This window comes from Cupressus sempervirens, chromosome 10, assembly GCF_028749045.1.
Source record: "Cupressus sempervirens isolate cs-2001-9-10 chromosome 10, ASM2874904v1, whole genome shotgun sequence".
Taxonomy (NCBI): domain Eukaryota; kingdom Viridiplantae; phylum Streptophyta; class Pinopsida; order Cupressales; family Cupressaceae; genus Cupressus; species Cupressus sempervirens.
Window position 1 is genome coordinate 604,997,365 of NC_143127.1, and position 22,694 is coordinate 605,020,058.

General features: G+C 34.0%; 1 protein-coding gene across 4 annotated transcripts in view; it reads right to left on the reverse strand.

Moving 5' to 3' along the window:
• Positions 1 to 14,301, reverse strand: part of LOC149535311 (serine/threonine-protein kinase CTR1-like) — a 134,779-nt gene extending 120,478 nt beyond the window's left edge. The window contains exon 1 of one of the 4 annotated variants that reach the window (XM_089803402.1): positions 13,646 to 14,300. The gene's annotated coding sequence lies outside the window, so the exon portion shown is untranslated. Of the gene's footprint in view, positions 1 to 13,645 lie in introns of all 4 variants that reach the window. The other 3 variants (XM_089803403.1, XM_089803398.1, XM_089803401.1) reach the window with 3 other exon arrangements.
• Positions 14,302 to 22,694: the final 8,393 nt, after the last annotated feature.

Sequence of the window (22,694 nt, forward strand, 5' to 3'; positions counted from 1 at the left end):
TTTCTTTGAGGGCCATATTTTCCTCTAAACCAAAAAATCCTTCTCCCCCTTCAACCCCCCAATCTAAATCTTCCTCATTCGAGCTTTCCTCTGAGCTTGACTCCCCTGAGCCTCCTTTCAGGTTTCGAATTGGAGAGATTTCAATGTCCTTAAAAATCTCTCCCATCCCTCTTTCTTCTTCCCCTTCCAAAACTTTCTTATACCCTTCATCTTCCTCCTAGCCCTTATGTGTTCCCTCCATCCTTTGAAACATCTTTGCCTCCCTTAACCCACCTCGTTGTGGCATTTGAGGTTCTTCTTGGTCCTTAAACCCTCTTTGTTCTTCCCCTACTGAAGACCTACTAACAGCACCAACACACGACACTAGGCCTTGCCTTTGCTCTTCCCCCATTCCATCAATTTCTTGTAGAACCTTACCCTGCTGAGCCTCACCCTCAACCTTTTCTTGCTGGAGTTCTTGTTGCGAGACACTACCAATAGCCTCCCTAGGGCCCATGTCATGTTCCATCTCCATAATTTCAAATATCCCTTTCCTATTCTCTTGACAGTTATTAGCTTTAGTTTTCAACATCATTAAATTTTCCGCCTCTACATTAGCCCTTTTTAAGAAGTTTGCAGTCACACCTATCTCCTCTTCCCTCATTCGAGCCATCTCTATCAACTTATAGAGTAACCTTTCCTCTTCTTTACCTTTATGTCAGCCTTCTTGCTTACAGCTTTCTGAATCGTGTTCCTCACACAAACAAAACTCACACACCATCAGACCTTCTTCCCAAGACACTGGTTGTCTCCAAACTACCCCTTCATTGAAGATCTCAACCATTTCAAATAATGGGTGGCAATCATTCCACATTATGCATATTCTTGGAAACATTTGAAGGGTTTCATTATCCACCATTTCTACAGCCTTAATAAATATGCCTAGTTTATTTCCAATAGCTTTATAACAGTGTTCTAGCCAATATTCTTGAGGTGGGTTTCTCAACCCCACCCATAGAGGAAATTCCTTTATTATTTCCTTTGTTGGATCAAAGTTTGGGACCCATTTTTTCATATAAACCCAAACCCTTCCAAAAAATAAGGTCCACTATTCAGAATCCAATCTCTATCTTGAGCCATTTCTACCATAATCATGCAAAAACCATTTTCTAAAGTTTTGAAATCTTTCACCTTTCTCCATTTCTCATCACACAAAGTTTTGATCTTACCTATTGCTGGCCGTGGTCCTCCCCATTTCAGGAAAAGAGCATTTCCCTCTAGCAATTTTTTCTTCTCCTTCATAGGACCTCTATCAAGCACCACCCTTTCTACTATGCATCTTGTCATTTGTTGTTCCTATATTAGTTGCTTCTCTTGGTTTTCCACAATCTATGGTATTCCTAGTGTTTTGGCAATATTTTCAAAAACCACTTCCCCCCAGAGTGACTGATGTGAATCTTTGCATTGGGTGACTTCTGAGGCCACTTGAATTGTGTCTCTCTCTATCCTTTTGCCACTTACCTCCATTTTGTTGTCCCACTCTTTTCCATTGAAAACTTTCTTGAAAGTTTCAGCTCCCATTCTGTCATCTCCCATTTCTATTTCCCCAATAGTTCCTGCCTTCATGTATTATGAACAACTCTGATTATCCCCCATATAGACCAAGCCTTCCATTATTTTTGTAACCCTCAGTAAACTGCTTCGGGAAACCATTCCTCCATCGCTCCACCATTTTTTCTCGGATGTCAATAAATATATTATTTTATTAATAAGTTAATAAATATTATAATTAATAATTACTATTAAATTATGATAATAATATTTAATTATATGAATTGTTTAATACTAGTATTTAATTGAATCTTTTGTTAATTACTTTATTATTAACATATTTTTATGAAGTAAATTGATAATTGTAATTCAATTGGGGAAATCAAATGTTTTTAATAAATTCGGGTTTTCCTTAGATGGTTCAATTTTATATGAAAATGATTTCTAATACTAAGAAATTTTGGAATATTTGTGAACTCAAAAACCTTAGTAATTATGACACTTTGGAAATGGAAATCTAGAACCCTGTTTTTAAATCAAAATCTTATGTTTTCAAAACCAAACAAATTATGAAACTACACTTGTTGTGAAGTATGCTTTTACTTTGAGTTGGGATTGGGTTTGAGTTAGTATGTTGACCAGATTTGGATGTGTACCAAAGGCCTTGGAGTTATTGTTTTATGATGTTATATGTTATTTGGTCACGATCATTTATTCACGACCATTGTGATGTATTCACACATTTCTATGATGAGTTTTGATCAGTTGCTTGTTAGTGCTTTCCAGTTGCTCGCATAGATCTGAGGTTAATGGCGCGATTTTTCTGTTGTAACCTTTAAGCTTCGATTAGTTATCTTTTGATGCTTTCCAGTTACTTGTATAGGACTAACGTGACTATTGTGATTTTCCTGGTGTAAACTTTGAGTTTCGATCAGTTATCTTTTGATGTTTTCCAGTTGCTTGTATAGCATTGAGGTGATTATTGTGAGTTTCTTGTTGTAACCTTTGAGTTTTCGATCGGTTATCTTTTGGTGCCTTCCAGTTGTTTGTATAGAACTGAGGTGAATATTGTGAATTATCTTTAGGTGTTTTCCAATTGCTTGTATAGGACTGAGGTGAAAATTGTGATTTTATGAGTTGTACTATTCATGAGCTTAGGGTAGGTAATTTGTGTATGTTGGGAAGTGGTTTGCAATGGAGGTTGGAGCCCTAAAGAGGCTGCCTGGATAACCTATTGTAAGTTGTTTTAATAAGTGATAACATTTCATTAAATGGGTTTAAAACAAATTAATAAGAGTCAGTATTTTTCCTCACCCATGCCTTGAGTGCTAGTACAAGCTAGGATGGGAGTAGAGAGGATGCTTGGTTGAGACCTTGCTTCGTTAATATGCCTTATTTGTACAAAAGGATACTGATGCCGCATGGAAACACTAGGGGGTCGAAGTCCAGAGAGGCTGCTAGGGTAACCTTAGAGTTGGCTCATGCGATGACACTTGCCCACTTACATAGTAGATTTTCTATGTGTCATTATTGCCTCTGGGATTTGATGTTATTTTTGTCTTGGTACCCTTTGAGATAGACTGCTATCAGGTGTTTTCCTTAACCTAGATATTGGTTATGACTGTGAATTGATATCTGTATGGGACTTAAGATTATCTCCTCAGCACAGTGGGAGTGGGCCATTCAGGTTCCATGAGGTTGGGTAGTAGTGTTTCTTATACCATTGAGATCCGGCAACACAATGTCATTGCTGGATGTACTTGTGCAGTTGTTCCTTTCATTATGATCTTGTGTTTCTGTTGGATGGTTATATTCTATTGTATTGTACTTGATTTATCTGGAGATCTTATGAAATGATGTATTTATTCATGATGAATATTCTTTGAGCTTTTCATACTCTATGACTTGTACAGTGAATGATCATGCATTCTAGTTATGCCATGCGGCATCTTATGTAATTGTATATTATTTAATTGAATTCATACTTGTGGTTATTCTATAATGTGGATTTGTTATGTATCAGATTTAGTATTAATAAAACTTATGTATGTGATTCAACATCATGGAACCCTTAAGAGATGTAATCTGTTTATGGATTGTATGTATGTTTGTGAGTCATTGCTTCCGCTATGTTATCTCTTGTTATTATTATCTTTTAATCTTCCAAAAAAAAATGTTTGGCAAACATAGTGAATTTTAGGTTAATTTCTTTTGGGTTTCCTGGCGGGGCGTTACAAGGTCGATAAGCTAGACAAAATGACAAAAAAGGTTGAACCTATTCTTCCGTCCTACGAATAATGATGAGCTCCTCACAAGTCTTTGTCCTTGTTGATGCTTCAAAAACTTGTTGATGTCAAGACTGTTCCAAATTTCTTTGGTTTGTTTGACCTTTTAATCTTAGGAAAAATAAACTTGAAATTGTTATGGTCCCCAATTCAGTAGGAGATAGCCACATTTTGGCTTTCTTAAAAAGAGGTTCCAACCACAAATTGTTTTTTTCTTTAATTATATTACCCCATCTGAGAAGGATATGAATGTTGGAAAAAATTCCTGGCCATGCCTTGTCAAATGCAGAAGGGTCTCTAATAGATAGTATCGGGTATTTTGGAATCTTCGCTAGTTTTAGGCTCCCAATAGGCCAGCCCATGTAGGCTTCATGATATGGAATCTCTAATCTACTATTAATGTTAGAAAGAACATTGTGGAGACCTTTCATCCATGTTGGACCAAAAATACATTCACACAATATAATCTTGTCCCATTGATTGATACCAGCCCTTAAGAAGCATGCAATGAAGCATCCAATTACCTCACTTTTCATTCTCTATGTTTGGTTGTAGTCAAAAAAAATTTCTCCCAGAACTCTATTAAGCACCATCCATACCATGTCGTCGAAAACTTGTAAAATCTTGCTCCACCTTTCCGATTTGATAGAGCCTAGAAAGGTCATTGTCCTATTTTTATGCAAATAAAAAATAACAATCACTGAATCCATAGTAGATTTTTTAAGGATGGATACGACACTGAGATTAGGAATGAAACAAAGGACTAAGAAGACTATCGATATTGGGTGTAATTAAAGGAGGATTAAAGAGTGAACCAAAATATTCGAGATAGATGCCTCTAATATTACAATGATTATCTTAAGCCTAATAATATAATAGACTTAATGCCTTAAATGCTTATAAATTCATAATTGTCCTTATGAAAGGTAATCCTAAATATGGGAGAAACTAGGATCGATCAAGATGCCATATGTCTAAAGGATTGAACTTTAATAATTGTCAATATTAGGCCTACCGCAATGTTCTTAGACAATCTCCAAAGTTAATAGCCAAATCTAAGCTTTATATCCTTTAATAATTCATGCCAGTTTAGTGATGACTGACATCAATGATTATTCAAACTAGGAACTAGATCTGTTGCAATGGGCCAGCATCCCTCATGGGGTTCACGACATGGTTTAATCACCTCCTGTGGTTCTATAAGACTATTGGTTGTATCGGGCATTGACAGGTCGATCTTTTGGTGCAACGGAACCCTAGCCTTTCTAACAATTGGTATCAGAGCCTGGTCATTGGTTCAAGTCCTGTAGGCCACGGTGAGCGACGCTAGGAGGGGGAATTGTAGGCAATGGGCCAGCGTCCTGCATGGGGTTCACGACATGGCTTAATCGCCTCCTATTGGTTGTATCAGGCATTGACAAGTCGATCTTTTGGTGCAACGACAACCTTGGCCTTCTTAACAAGATCGCACTGAGTATTAATGATGTTAAATTAAGGGCTTAACATATAGTCCACTAATATCTATTAATCATATGACTTAAAGGACCTACAATGTTAAAAAGCCTAGCTTCCAACATCTCTAGGTAATTCATAAATATAGTGTTGATAGCTCTGTGGAAAATCCTATGATTGATTATATATCTTTTATATTGAACATGTCAAATAGCATGTTTTCATCAATACTTATCGACAAGGTTATGCTTGATTAAAGAGAGGACCTAGTATTATGCTAGCTACCTATCTATCCCTTCGATGATATCTAATTTAACTTTAATAAACAAAATCAGTATTATTATATTAATGATGATACACAATACTGCATTCATATACCGAAGTTCGATTCTAAACTAGGGGCTATTTTACTATAGTGGAACTAGATAAGCCTATTAGGTTTAGAGGTCTTTCAAATATTAATTTTCTCTTGGGAACCTAATAGGAGACAAGCTAAATGGAGTATTTTGACATTGTTTGGAATTGGGCTAAACTTGGAGTTAGATGCTAAGTAAACCTACTTTTGGGTTTATAAATTTGTCTTCAAGATAAATTAGTAAGTCGACTAAAATTTGCTCAAAATAGACTAAATAATGAAAAAGGCTTAGGGGAGGGGAAACAACTAAAGATATACAATTTGCCTAAATGATGTGAATAGGTAGCATTAATTCTTATTTTTATTTTTAAAGAAAGTTATAAAAAAATAGCGTAATGACCTTAAAACAAACAGTTATGTTAGCTAATAAACTTAGTATTTAATTCTGAGAAATCCAGGCCATCTACACTTTTATTAGCCAGATTGTCGACCACTGTATTTCCTTCATGGTAAATGCGTTTAAATTCAATGTCTTCAAATGATTTCAAGAAATGCATGAATTTTCCAATTGGGGGTTTTTCCCACCCTTCATGTGTTGACAACAATCTGGGAGTCACCCTCTATCCCTAATCTAGCAATACCTCAAATGTTACCCATTTTAAAGCCTTATGTTAATGCTAAAAGTTCTACTATATTGTTGGTTGTTTTATGTAGAGGTTTAGCTAGTTTGGCAACCATCTTTCCCTCATGATTGTGGATCACACAACCAATTCCAGCTTTCCCCAGGTTTCCCCTAGAGGCTCCATCGAAATTGAGCTTGAACCAACCTAGCTTAAGAGTACCCCGCTTACAATTAGCTATTTTTTCTTATCTTAATGCTAAAAGTTCTATTATATTGTTGGTCGTGTTATGTAGAGGTTTAGCTAGTTTGGCAACCATCTTTCCCTCATGATTGTGGATCATGCAACCAATTCCAGCTTTCCCCAAGTTAACCCTAGAGGCTCCATCGAAATTGAGCTTGAGCCAACCTAGCTTAGGAGGACCCCGCTTACAATTAGCTCCGATTACAATTAGCTATTTTTTCTTTGCTACTTGAACCTCCTTTTCCAAAATGTGGTGGAATCATTAATCTAAACCTATTCTTGCAAATGATTCCATCCATAAAAGAGAAAGTACCTTCATGGTGGTTTTAATTCCTAAATCCTATTGTTTAGATTCTCGACAAAACTAGCATCAACCTTATTACCAAGAGCCTAAGCTAACATTTCATTTTTTTGGGACGTATGTCAGTTCCTTTCTTTCCATAATTCCCATGACATTATTGGAGGTGCGATCTTCCAAATCTTCTAGTATAGACCTTTATGCAGTACTGATGACTAGTTCCTAAGGTGTTCAGTAAGATCGTGATGAAAGGCAATCTGCCGATTCAACTTTGAGCAAATTTTGAGCCAACATTCTTTAGCATAAGGGCAATAAAGAAGAATGTGGTCGACAGATTCTTCATCCTTCTTACATAGAATACATCTAGATGGACCTTCATAACCCCCTTTTTTGAACCATTCTGCAGCAAGAATTTTTTTATGCATAGCAGCCCATAAGAATGTTCTAGCTTTTGGTGCACAATTTTTGTCTCAACATAAATCCAAAGAAAGATTCAAAATTGAAGAATTCAGGGTGATACTAAGTAATTATAACCTTCTTTAACTTTATAGTTTCCATCTTTAGAACCTACCCATATCGATTTGTCATATCTATTATTAATGGAGAAGGATGTATTAGAACTAACTTTCTCAAAACTATTCTTTTGCTTTTCTACTAAAGGAGTATCATTCAGATCTTTCCATTTCCAACCTAACAATGAGTTGTCCTTAATAAAGTAATCACTCAATCTTTTGCCCCAAGCCTCACTTGGAATAATCTTGATATTATTATCCAGACCTTCTGATTCCAAGGGAACAAATCCAGCCCAAGAGTCCTCCTAAAACAGTACTGGCTCCACATTGCCTACACCCCAAGATAGTTTTCCATTTATTACTAGGAAGCAAGATTTAATAAAATTCCAAACTTTGGACCCAATTGGATGGTTATGAGCATGAAACAGATTTATTGGGTCAGCATTTACGACATTTGTTGAGAAATGTAGAGTCGCATTTCCTATTAGGCTCCTTGAGGAGATTCCATACGAGTTTGACTCCTAATGCTAAGTTTTGCCAATATAAGTTTTTAATGCCAAGGCCATCATTTTTAAGAGATCTGCATATTTCCTCCCATTTAATAAGAGCAAACTTTTTATTTTCCGAAGAACCCTTCCAAAAAAATTCCTAATTTTGGCATCTAATTTCTTCTTGTTGGATGAATCAAGGGGAAAGTTTGACATTAGGTACGTGGCCATAGTTGAAAGAACGGACTTAATCATTGTAATTCTACCCACATTGGACAGCCACTTTCCTTTCCATCCATCCACTCTTTAATGGATTTTGGTAATGATATCCTCCCAAAGCTTATTGCTCCTAGCGCCTTTATATAAAGGAATCCCAAGATATTTACATGGAAAGTTCCTAGGTTTGAATCCCATAATACTACATATTTCTTGCTCAATTTCAGGTTTCATGTTCATGAAAAAAATCTTTGATTTATCAGCATTAACCTTCTTCCCTATAGCATTCATATAATCATTAAGGATGTTTTTGAATCGCATTGTTTCCTCCTTAGTACTTTTGCCTGGGAGAATAGTATCATCCACAAATTGTTGATGGATAATATTTTAAGTGTTTATCACTATCTAAACCCCATTAATCTTTCCTTCATTGTGAGCGCTAAAAATTGATCGGCCTAAGGCTTTTTCCATAATGACAAAATCAGGTCACCTTGATGAATATTGTTTGACATATTATTAAGAAACCTTCTAGCTTATCATTAACCAAAATGGAAAGTTCGGGGGTAGAGAGAATTAAAAATGAGATTTATCCAGCTCTTTGAAAACCAAAAGGCCTCTAGGCACTTACATAAGAATCTTTGTCATAAGCTTTTTGAATATCTAACTTGATCAGCATACAAGATTCTCTGTTTGATTGGGTGGAGTGAATGATCTCTTGGGCAATAATAACTCCTTCAAGAATGGATCTATTTGGGACAAAACCTGTCTTTTCCTCGAAGATGATCTTTGGTTAAAGAATTTTGACCTATTAGCAAGAATCTTAAAAAATATCTTATATACTGTATTACAAAAGGAAATAGATTTAAAGTCTCCTACTGAATTACAATTGGATTTTTTGGGAATGAGAATTCAAAAAGTGTTACTAATCTCATTTAAGAGTGCACCTATGTTCCTAGTTGCTTTGATGGCACCATGGAGGTCTTTACCAATGATATCCCAGCACTTTTGAAAGAATTTTGGATTAAAATCACCTGAATCAAGAGCTTTATTTGGATTCATTTGGAAGACAGCTTCCTTAACTTCTTCAGAGGTGATTGCTTTATTTAGACTCTTATTGTCTTCTTCTGTAATGAGGCTTGGGATGGACGACGACATTTTGGATTGGGCGAAAAGATTAGATTGATCCCTTTCATTGTAAGTTTTAGAGAAGTAACTAACTACCTCATTTGAGATATCCTCAGGCTTCTCAAGTATATCTCCTTTACTGTTCTTTATCTTGGATATTCTATTTACTGCTCTTCTAATTTTAGTACTATTGTAGAACTTATTGTTTCTATCCCCTTCTCCTAGCCATGTCTCTTTGGATTTTTGTTTCCAAAAAAATTCTTCTTTCGCTAAAATAGCCTCCAGGTTAGCTAATACGTTTTTTTCTTTTAGATATTTATCATTATCCATGCCTTCATTAGTGATATAACTTGGTTGAGACTTCTCAACTCTTGTTCTATTGAAAATTCCTCTTCAAAAATATTATCAAAATGTTCTTTATTCCATGTGACTAGGTTTTGCTTAATATATTTTAATTTTGAAATAGAGTTGTACACCTTAGATCCTTCCACTATGCACTCATCCCACCAAAATTTAATTATATTATAGAAGTCCTTGTGTTCAAACCACATAATTTCAAATCTAAAAGGGTGCCTAGATGCTATCAAAGGCTTAAAAATGTTTAATCGAACTAGGAAGTGGTATGAACCTTGGTGATCAAGAATTTCTGCTTCTAATTCAAAGTTAAAGCTTGAAAGATCTCCTCTATATAGAAATCTCTCTAGTTTTTCGGATATGCTATTGAAATCTTTTCTCCTATTAGTCCATGTAAATATGTCATTTTTAATAATAACTTCAGATAAACTATTTAAGGATACCAAATTGCTGAAGTCTTTTTGTGATTGAGATATAACTTTACTATTTCCTTTCTTTTTAGAGGTATCTAAGATAGCATAAAATCTCCTCCTAAGATAATAGTCTCAGAGGGGTCTAGAGATATTAAGTTACTTATGGTTCCAAACGGCTAACTTCTCTCCTATACTAGTACGACCATACACATTTATAGAGAAGGCTAGATTACTATTGACACTATTGACATTAGCACAAATCCAATTGTAACAATTGTTAATGTTAGATACATTCACCTTCCTTTGATCTCTTAATAAGGCTAATCCACTTGAAGCACCAAGGGAATCAACCCAAGTTGATTGCCATAGACCAAGCTTTCTTTTCAATTTTTCATATTCTTCTCTATTTATTTAGTTTCTTGTAAAAGTATTAAATTAGAGTCAAGAGTTTTCAGACTCTTTTTTAGGAGTCTCTGTTTATTAGGGGCATTTAGTCCCCTAACATTCCACTTAGATATCTTCATTGGGGGTTGCAAGGGAGCTTCCTTGCTCCTGCATTGAATAGATTAGTTAACTTTGATTGTTACCAGCCATCCCATCCTTGGTCATGAGTTCTAAAAAAGTTTTTCTTCCTCCTTCCTTTTTATGTTTTTTTTGGCTATTTTAGGATTATATAGCCCTTCTAAATTTGTTGCTAAAACTAATTTCACTAGGGAGATTATTTTTGTGGTTGTATTATAGTTTGGAGATTCTGAACATATTTATGTGATTAGAGTATCGCTAAGGTTTCCATGAAACAACCTCAGATGCAATTGCCTCGTTCTTTTCCTAAATGCCTACTTGCTCCAACAATTTCTGAACAAAAGGAGTCTTTGGACCTCCTGTCGATACTATATCAGCTATAGGACCATTAAAAGGATCTAGACTACAATTTAAAAGATTAGCATCTAACTGAGGATCCACTCCACATTCCTCAATCCATTCATTTAATCCTTCTACAAGAAACTAAATTAGAGTCAAGAGTTTTCAGACTTCTTTTTAGGAGTCTTTGTTTGTTAGGGGGATTTAGTCCCCTAACATTCCATGTAGATATCTTCATTGGGAATCAGAAGGAAACTTCCCTGCTTCTGAATTGATTAGATTAGTTAACTATGACTGGTTACCAGTCATCCAATCCTTGGTCCTGTGTCCTGAAAAGGGCTCTCCCTCTTTTCTTTTTATGTTTTTTGGCTATTTTAGGATGATCTAGCCCTTCTAAATTTTCTATTGAACCTAATTTGTCCAAGGAGATTATTTATGTGGTCGTATTATAGTTTGGAGGTTTTGAGACTATTTCTTTGATCAAAGTATCCCTAAGGTTTCCATGAAACTCACCCTCAGATGCAATTGCCTCAACACCTACTTTTTCCAATAGGTTTTGAACAACTAAAGGAGTATTTGGACCTCCTGTTGAGACTATATCAGCTATAGGACCATTAAAAGGATCTAGACTGATTTAAAAGATCAGAATCTAACTGAGGATCTGCTCCACATTCCTCAGCCCATTCATTTAATTCTTCATTAATTTCCTTAACACCTACTTGCTCCAGCAGGTTTTGAACAACTAAAGGCGTTCTTGAACCTCATGTTGAGACTACATCAGCTATAGGACCATTAAAAGGCTCTAAACTATGATTTAAAAGACCAACATGTAACTGACGATCCACTCCACATTCCTCATCCATTCATTTACTTCTTCTAAAGGGTGGATTGTAACCTCAGAAGAGATCTTAGTGGGGAAGAATGACTTCCCAGAGATAAAAGAGTACGAAAAATGGTGTCATAAAGCCATTTCTTCACATACTTCCTCATGAACCATCATTAAATCCTCCATTGTATCATTAAGAGTTGACATATTATCTTCTACTTTTTTTATAAAGACATCTACCTCTTTCAAGTCCCTGAATCTAGGTTCATCAATTAAGACCTCTATTTTAGGATTCATCTAATCCAATATGGTCTTTTTTACCATCGTGTTATCTTGATTCAAATTTAGTGTTACACCCTTGACCTTAGGAGAAAAACATGTAGGCTTGCTCTGATTTAAAATTGAAAGCTCATCATGTTTTTGACTGCAATCCATAGAGGATTCATGGACAGACATGTGCTCAGAGAAAAGAAAAGGGATCTGAATAGATGGTGAACTTCATAAGATTGGGTGATTGAGGGTCCCAATCTTCAGATATAGAAGAAAAAATGATTTCTCCTTCTTCTAACATGGATGGTTTATTAAAAAAACCAAATCCTCTGCATTATGAAAATCTAAAGCTTAACTCCTTATCTATAAAATCCTTATTTGACTTACCAAAATAGAATTCTTTCATAATATCAAAATCAGCTAATACAAATTTAGATCCAATTATACCCTTAAGAAGACGGGATCATATTATATATAGAATTGTTTGTGATGATCTTTATAGGCTTAAGGGTTTTATTCGAAGGGAAATCTACTAAAATCTTAATTGAGTTTGAGCATAAAAAATTCTTTGGTAACCCTTTAAAACCCCCCAACATGTCTCCAATATTTTCCAATATGGAGATATCAAGGTCACCGGGAGACGGGGAGACTTCGAGGTCTCCGATACTGGTACTGGTACCGATACGACAATTTTTCAAATAGGAGACGGGGGTAGTTGGAGACGGCAATTTTTTTTTTAATAATTTTTTTTAATAGTTTAAAGAGTCTAATACTAAAAGTAAATACAAAATTTGAAAATAGTAATACTATAAGACTAAAGTAAATAATAATAGCAATGTCACATTAAAAATTAAAATAGACGCATAGAGTCAAAGATTTCAAAACTCACATGATCACAATATTGTATCTCATGGATATATTTGTTTTTTGAATATTGCATATGATCACCATCATATCAGATTGATAATCGTTGAGATTATCATTACATATTCAAATTTTAAATTCAAAAAAGTATAGTTTGATGCTGAATTGCTGATATGCAAACAAAAATGAACACTTTGTACAATAAACCAAAAACATAAATATATCTAGTATTAGTATGTCGATGGTACTATTATCTACTCCACAAGGTTGTGATCATCCATCTCAAGGTCTTCAGCTATCATGCTCTCCAAAAAATCATCACTCTCCAAAAATATTTTAAATGATTTAATCATTTAAATTGTTGAATAAAAATAAGATTTTAAAAGTGTTTCTAATGTTTTCAAAGTTATTAATTTATTAAATAAAATATTTTAAATGATTTAATCATTTGATTTAAATTGTCGGTGGTCTTAATTTTTGTATTAAAAACATTAAAATGGATGCTAAAATATATAAAATTATTTAATATTATATTTTACATTTATATTTTACCAGGAGACTTCGAGGAGACTTCACTTTTTGGATTAGGAGACGGGGAGACTTCAGGAGACTTCGTCGTGAAGTCTCCAACCTTTTTTGAAGTCTCCAGAGATGCGAAAAGTCTCCGAGACCGAGACGCGACTTTTAGGGGGGAGACGAGTCTCCTGGTAACCATGGGAGATATTCATTAGTTCTACAGGAAAATAGGAAATTTGACCCAACAGTAAGTGGATGGAATAGGTAAATAGGACAAATCAAAATTTGTATGCCATTCAAAAAAGGAAATTAAAAAACCTTTGATAGACATAGGAGGGCCTTTTAAAAGCTTTTCTTTAATATTTTGGCTTAAACATTGTGCAAAAAAAACCCATTATGGAGTTTAGTGGTACATACCACTCCTTTGAAAGTTGTTGAGAGCCGTAGAGCATGGTCGAAATCAAAAAAGTTACTTTCATGCCAAAATGCAATAAGGCCAAATTTATGGCATTCATTCCATAATCTATTTGAGGTTGAATTGTCGATGCTCAAACAATCGGTTTCACTCTGATTTCCAATGCCTTTGTCTTTTGAGTGATTTCCTATCTTTCCCTCATGAAATCCATTTTGAACTTTGACTGGATTCTTCCTCTGTATTTGACGTAGTCATCTTCTAGCTAGGGTTTCATTCAGATATTCTTTCTTTTGTGCTTGCAAAACTTTGTAATATTTTGTTTTGTGAAAGTAAGAGCCCACCTGTAGGTAAATCGTGGATTTTCTTTGGTTCCAATTCTATTATGAGCTCCATTTCTGTTATGAGCCTTTCTAAGGATTTCTCAAACGGATTCTCTTCTTACAGTTATGGACATAAACCCAACCAGCTTCAAAGTTTTCATTCAAGCCATTGTCTTTACTAACTTTAGAATCCTAGTTATGGAAGACCCTATTGAATTTATCTTCAGTTAGGATCCCGAATGCATTCATTTTCACTGCATATTTTGTATTGTGAAAGTACTTTGAAGCCCTAAAATCATCACCACGCAGTCCGCATATCAAACCACTCTGCTTTTTGCGTTGCATTCTTTCTTATCTATACTTCTAATAATTTCAGAATTTATTTTATTTTTAGTTAATGTTAATGTTAATATGACATTAACTTGACCAATCAAATCAAAGAATTTAAACGTTTATATGCAACTTACAATGTGTATATCTATTTTTCATTTTTCCTTATTTTATAAATGACATTTTGTGCTCATTCTATTGGTCCATATTACTTTTGGTAGGGAGAAAAATCAATTTTACTTAACAAAAATTCACATATTCTTTCCAACAACAATGATGTCGTGCATTAACGATAGCTTTATCTTTTTCGCAATTGTGATAAATTGATTAGAGTTTCCAAAAAGTAATTATTTTATCTTCCACCTTACTACCTAAGACATAAATGCATGTCTAATCAACAATAATAACTGAATCATTTTTCTTACCAAAGATTGTAAATATATCAATCTATTATTTTTAACATCTTGTGAGTTTAAGTTTATTAAAAATCTTACTTAAAAACTAATTATCATATCATTTTAAAATACATTTATTTAATTTTTTTCTTCACAATAATTTAAAATTATTTTATTCTAATGTAAAATTAATTTTTTATTCTAAATTATAATTAAATTAATAAATAACAAAAATATATTTTTAAGAATACAATTATTTGATAAATTTATACTAAAAATATTTATAAATTTTGTTACAAAAATAATTTAATTTAGTTTTCAATGTTTATATTTTCTATTTTAAATATATTTATTAGTTTTACATTGTCCCTTACTTTTGTCAATCGTAAAATGCTAACTTTTTTCACACTATGTTTAACTAGCTATTTTTTCCAATCTTGTTTTAATTCTTTTTTGCATTTTAAAATTTGTAAAACTAATATTAAAATTCTTCAAACTTACTAACTCTTTTGTTGGTTTGGATCAAGTAGTCAACAATTTATTTTTTTAATTTTAATATTTAAATTTATATTGGAAAAGGTAGAAACAAATACTTCATTGATTTAACTCAATTTTATAATTGTTATTTAAATATTTCTTAAAATAACATAATCCTTAATCTTTTTTTTAATTCTCTTCCAACTATCTCTATTTAGTGTCCCCATAATAACATGTCATTCTTTCTCTTTTAAATCTCTTCATATCCTTCGTATCCTTCATTTCTATCTATAAATCTCTATTATCTCTCTTTTCAATCTGTCTTCATATATATATAAATCTCCATTTTCCTTCTTTTCTAACTATTACGACAAATATATCTCTTTTAACTCTCTTCATATATTTTACTCTCTAATTTCCTTCTTTCCTAACTATTGGTACGAACTTTGATGCAATGCGTCTCTTGTTTCAAAAGTCTTACTTGTTAAAGCACATATTCTTTTAATGCCGAATGCCATTTGGAATAGATTAAAAATAAGAATAAAAATACCAAATGTCATTTGGCATTCAAATAGATATTAAAATTATGAAATCTAGTAGAAAGAATAGGAGAGAAAAAATAAAAATAAAATATATATATATATATATATATATATATATATATATATATATATATTAAAAAAAAAAAATCTATTTTATATAAAAAAAAAATTTAAAATTAAATAAATTAAATATTAAAAAATATAACTTTAAAAGTAAAAATAAATTTTAAAAAACTATTTAAAACATAAAAATTTAAATTTAAAAAATCAAATAAAGATGGTGTGGGATCCCACACACCGCAGGGTGGGAATCATGTGCATTGCTAGCATCTATGGGGGTTACACCCTGTTGTGAGGTTTTCACACCATCACCCCAAAACTTTGGGGACCCCCCTTTTTTCTTGATTGCCTTGCAAAAATTTTCAAAGTTGTCTGAAAAAAAATTGATTTTGAAAATTTTACGCCTTGGACACCTTCGAGCCAAAGGAAAGATATGGTTGGATTTATTTTTCACCTAGTCTTAGCTTGATTTTCCAGAACTTGTAATTTTATCCTTAGGCCGAATAAATTTCAAAGATTATATTTTCTTTCGTTGGTTAAAAAAAAACTTGGCAAGATAAAATTTACAAATTTTTGGACTTAGACGATTTATTTTGAATTTTGGATGTAATTGTATAATCTTTAGCATTTTTGAAATAATTTTTTTAGATTTAATTATTTCAGAATTTTTTTTATTTTTTTGGTGAAAAGGAAAATTAATTTTGTGATAGTGAAATTAAATTTGAAAATCGATACCAAAAAAAAAATTATTATTTTGGTTAAAAATTAAAATTGCATTGCAAAGTCAAATAGATTAAATTGCAAAAATTGGCATTAAATAGGTTAAAATTGCCTTGAAGATTTTAAAAATATTTAAAGAGATTGGTAAATTAAAATTGAAAAAATCACTTTTGGCTTGCTAAATCCAATTTCAAATGATATTTTAATTACTAAAACATCATTAAATGAAATTTTTTAATATCTCCAAGGCTTTATTAATTTTAGTTTTGCAATTTTGGTCTTAACCGGCAATTAAAAATGCAAATTTCACAAAGGCAAAATTAATTTTTAGCTTGGCATTTAATCTTGGACCATGAATGGTGGCCTAATTTAATTTTTTGTCTCTCCCAGGGCTAGTTGGCCAGCTTGGAGGAGTGTGTGAAGTTTGGTATAAGAGGGCTTCTCCCCTCTTTCATTTCTCATTCCATCAAGCCTTCTTTTCTTGCCTTGGCGATTTTTCAAGCAGCTCTCTCTACTTGGCAATTTTTTTTCTAGCTTGGAGTAGATTTTTCTTGCTTGGGCGAATTTTGTGGAGGCCTAATTTTTGGGTGAATTTGGATAGTGTGTTGGAGGATATTGAAGGCAGATTTGAGGATATTTTTTTGTGCCCTAGATCAAGTATTTCAATGACAATTTCCAAAATTTGATCAAGTCTGATTCAGACAACATAAGGGCAAATTTTTAAACATTTTGGTGCTCTAGACAAGGAGTTTTAATAAGCATTTTCAGTATTTGCATAAGGTGGACAAAATTCCAAGGTCTTATTTCACTTGCCATGACTTCACATTCTTGCTTGGAGGACTAAATTTTCACATACCGGACAAATTTCCAAAAAGTGTTCTTTGTTGGTAGAAGGACGAACTTCATTTCGTGTTTGGAGACCGCTCTAAGGGCAAGGTTGTCTCTCTCTTGTTCTTGCTTGGTTTCGTTCCTCTTCTCTTGCTTATACTTTTCATCCACCATTTCATTATCCCATTGATAGGTTGAAGGTTGGAGAGATAAGTGTAGATTCCATGATAGGACATTTGGCAAGGCAGATATAAGCTCGACCACCCTAAGAATGAAGTTGGAAGATATAAGTGTAGTCCATCCAAAGGTAACGAAGAGGTAGAAATAAGTGGTAGTCCCACCCCTGGGTTAAAGATTGGAGATTGATAGGTGTAGTGATAGGACTTGGCGAGGCAGAAATAAGTAAGAATCCATTGATAGAAAGAAGGTTGGAGATCGATAAGGGTAGTCCATATCACTTAGAACAAAGGGGTAGAAATAAGTGTTTAGGATGGTAGATGTTAGTGTAAGCAAGAACCCTAGAGGAATGTTTACAGAAAAAGACAAGGAAGACATGATGTCAAAGACCGCCTTCTTCTCAAAATTGAAGCAAGTCTGTGACACCAACGGTAGCACTATAAACATGATATAGTTGAGAGACAAACGATGGATCAGGTTGCCAAGTTCCACCAAGATAATCAAGATGCCTACTTTTCTCTCCTAAAACAAAATTAGGTACACGGAGGCAAGAAGGGAGTCCCCAAGGTGTCAAGGTTCACCCGATCAGACTTCAAATTAGAGTATGGCGACCTCATTGTGCCACTCAATTGAGTCATAGGCGTCTCACAAGGTATGCAATTTGAGAATTGGATGTATTACTTTATTGATGAAATTGTAAATGGAAAGGGCAAATTTGATTAGAATTATAAATGAAAATCTAGAATTACAACTCAAGGTAGTGCAAAACTAGAAGCAATTCCACATGGGGTCCTAGCCCTTCTATTTGATTGCAAGCTGGCAAAGGTTGAAGTGCAAGCTTTGGTGAAGAATGAAATCGGGTGAAGGGTGAATTTGCTTGAAGATTGAGATTCACGAAGCCTCGCAATTTTAAGGAAGGGCCGATTAGTAGAAGAGATTTGAAAATATTTGAGGTTAGGCAAGGATAATGGGGGAGGTTTAAGTTCGATTTCAAGGTAGTAGCCAAGAGCAAGACTCTCAAGTTGCAAAGAAGTTCACATCTAGGGAAGCCATCGGGGCCAAGGCAAGATTACCCCAAGTGCATGAAGACTTCATCCTTTCAGGGTCAGCACATCAAGTACAAGCAAGTTCGAGTGGTGATGATAAAATTTTTAAGGACAAGCTCAAGCATCCAAGGCTTCACCTTATCTCAAGGATTGAATAAATTTATAAGATAAGGTTGATGAGGTGGCACTTTCATGTGCATGCAATCAAATCATGCCAAGTGTCCTATTTTCTCATTGGTTGACAAATTATCGTAATTTTCTCATTAACCCACAAAGTTGGTGCCCTAATGTAATTGGTTGAATAATGGTAACCCTAATTAGGGTTTGTGAGAAATAATCTTGGCCCTTGATTTTGCCTCTTAATCTCGGCCATTCATTGTAATTTGGAGCCTCTATATAAGGCCATTTTGCTCTCATTTGTGAGGGAGTTATGTTGGAGAATTGTTGCCAAAATACTATCAAAATTGTTCTCTATTCATTGTTGTGGCTTGCATGGTGGATATACATGATCATTTTGGTGTATTGCATGGTTCTTCTCATCTCTCAAATTAAAGTAGGATTTCATTTCATGTTGTTAGAGTAGAAGTAGATGGCTAATTGTATGGTGATGTTAGTGAATGTTTGATAGGGATCTATATACTAGGCCACTAGCATCCTAGCGACTTGTTAGGAAGCCTTGTGTGGTAATCTAGTCCAATCGCTCCTAAGTTCTACTTGCATATCATCTTTCCACTTGTACTTCAAGTTGGGTTGGAAGCTAGGTGTCAGTGTGAAAATCCTAAGAGTATCCCTTAGAATCATCGCACCAATGGAGGTAGCGCCACTGGCGAGCTTTCATTTGGTTAGATCCCCGTCCATTTTCTAATTTCTCCATCCATAGGAGTAGTAGTAGTAGAGCAATAAGCATTTAGTGGTAGGAGTAGTTGAAAGTGAAAGTGATTAAGGAGAAAAGGAACAACTCAAGCAAGCAAAGTACCACCAAGTTATCTTCGAATGAATAACGTAAGCCCGCCTACATGATTACCAACAAATCACATCGATAACTGAGTTAGTATCCACAGGTGTAAGGAACATTGGAGTTTTTGCTTATGTCTTCATAAGTATTAACTTTTCAAGAGAGGAATTGAGGATTTGATATTCCATATCAAGAGTTCAATTGCTATATGTTATGTAGTGGTACAAAAACTGACATCAACACACCCCACATTGTTGTTGCAGTGATACTGACAGTGGTGGCAATTAACCCCCACACTATTGCCGCAGTGACACTAACAGATGTGATAGTTGACAGTTGTAGTAACTGTTGCAAATGTCAATTCCGCTACGACAACAGCATGGGGTGTAACCTCCAAAAATAGTTGCAGCCTTGAGATTGATGTGGGGCGTGGCCCCATCACTCCCCATTAAAATTTACAATTTTTTTATAAAAAACGTCCAACACAGTGTGGTGGCATTTTTAATATTTTTTTAATAATTTTAATAAAAAGATTTCTAATGAACATTTAAGAAATATGAATAGTTGGAGAAAGTTTTTTTTAAATGAAAAATCAAGAGACATTTTGAGGAGATGAAGAGTTTTTTTTTGAGATTATAAAACACTCTAATTTCATTTTTGTTTTGCAAAGAGGAGTGTAAATTTTGAGAGAGAGAGAAAAAAGATTTTGACAGAAAGAAGAGACTTTTTGAGAGAGAAAATAAATTTAGCAAGGAGGAAAAGAAATTTGGAGAAGACAAGTTTGGAGAGGCATATTACAACTTTCAAGAGCAAGAATACATATTTGGAGAAGGAGAACAAGCACCAAAAAAAAAAGCAAGCCACCTCACTATATTTCATATTTATTTGGATTTGTGTGTTTTTGACTTTTTGCATGTTTGCAAGTAAATTTGAGGGAAGGAAATATTAGCTACAAATATGTGCACCCAAAAATGTTGTGTTTTCGACCTTTCGAATGTTGACAAGTAAATTTGAGGGAAGGAAACATTTTGTGCAAACATGCACAAGCTGAAACTATTGTGCGTTTTCAACTTTTCATCATATGTTCACAAGTAAATTTGTAGGAAGGAAATATTTGGTGCGAACATGTGCTACATGCCAAAAATGTTTTGTTTTCATCATCAGATAAAATGGCTTATCAAGAAAAGATTTTTGGCACATCCCGATGGACAATGTTACTCGATAACTCCTATCAAGTAATACTTTATTTTTTCTTCGACATATGCTCTTGGCAGAAACAGTGTGTTTTTGACATGGTGGGTCCTAGTCACTTTTAAGGATTTGAATGTCAATCATCCTTTTTGACATTGATGGCTCAGATTTTATTGCATGTTTGCAAGGAAACCTAAGGGAAGAGAATTTTGAGTATGAAAGTGCATAGGTAAAAAATGTTGGGTGCTTTCAACTTTTTACATGTTCACAAGTAAATTTGAAGGAAACATTTGGTGCGAACATGCGCATGCCAAAAAAATTGTGTTTTTTACTTTTTACGTGTTCACAAGTAGATTTGAGGGAAGGAAATATTAGGTTTGAACATGTGTAGGATAGAATTGTTGTGTTTTCTACATTTTGCCTATTCACAAGTACGTTTAACAGAAGGAAATATTTGGTGAGAACATGTACATGCCAAAAATGTTGTGTTTTAGACTTTTCGCACATTTGCAAGTAAATTTGAGGGAAGGAAATATTTGATGTGAACGTGCGCAAGCCGAAAATGTTATGTTTTTGCCATCAAATATGATGGCTTATTGTTGGAAGATATTTGGTCTATCCCAACGGACAATGTTACTCAATAGCTCTATTGAGTAACATTTTTGTTGTTTCTCCAATATTCTTAGGTGGAAAAAAATATTGTGTTTTTGCCATCGGGTAAAATGACTTATCACTGGAAGATCTTTGGTTCATCCTGATGGACAATGTTACTCAATAGCTCACTCTATCAAGCAACATTTATGTTGTTTCTTCAATATTCATAGGTGGGCGAAAACATTGTGTCTTTTTGCCAGTACATAAAATGGTTTATCGCTAGAAGATCTTTGGCCCATCCCAACAGTCAATATTTCTCGATAGAGCTACCGAGTAATATTTTTGTTGTTTGATATCACAAAATAAATTAAATTAAATGAAAGAAATGTCATTTAAAAAATTAATATCTTTAAAAATTCAATAAAGATCTAGATGCTTAAAGATTTGAAATAAAATTAAAAAATCTATCAACATCAATCAAATTAGATAGTCGGATAAGTCTGCTCCTCTAACAAATACATCTATCTATATCTGTACTTGGCAATCCTTTGTTTACTTCCATTTACTTCATTTAAAATGGGTAGCATGTATGGTATGCATGCATAGTATGATTTTTGTTGTATGAAGGTGCAATTTCTCTGAAGCTTAGCTATGTCCGAGGAGAATAGGCTAAGAAATTCAATTGTTTTTCTTGTGACATAAGATATTAATAAGATCCCTTTCAAAGCATATTTGAATGAATGGGTTTATAATATATGCAGCAAAAATTGTGGTTTTCGTTTTTCTTATTTATGCATGATTCAAAGAGGGTTGTTCTTAATTTTTTTATTAACACTAGTTCCCAAAAAGAAAATATTGATAAGCAATTTGGGGAATTGGCTCTACCTACTTTTAAGCCATGCCATGGTCACCAAAGGGAGTCAATGCTAAAGTCTTGGCTCTTCACTGCCCTTGGCAGATTAATGTGGGCAACATCCCTCCTTTTCTATGGAATCTTCAAATTGGCAAGGTGCTAAGGGTTAATAAAATATATAATCTTTCGCACTGATGTGAGAGTTTTGATTTCCATTGACCCTAGCAAAGACCAGCCTAATGGATCTCTATGACCATTCTTTTTGTACCCTATTTCATTTTTGGGTGCTCTTAATTCTTATTTCCTCTACATAAGAGAGGGTCATATGAGGCATGAATGACCTTTTTAAATTAAAAAGGACTCCCAAATTACCTAAAATTAAACCTAATCATTCACAAGTTGTAATCCCTTCACCTCAGTAGCGAAAACCTAGTTATGGCATTATGCAAAAGATGGCCTTGGCCCTTAATATCCTTCTCTGGTTACTTTTTAAGCTCTTTGTGCCTCCCTTGATGCCCTTAAAGTAGCTTTTAACAACAATTATGTCCCCCTCCATATGAAGT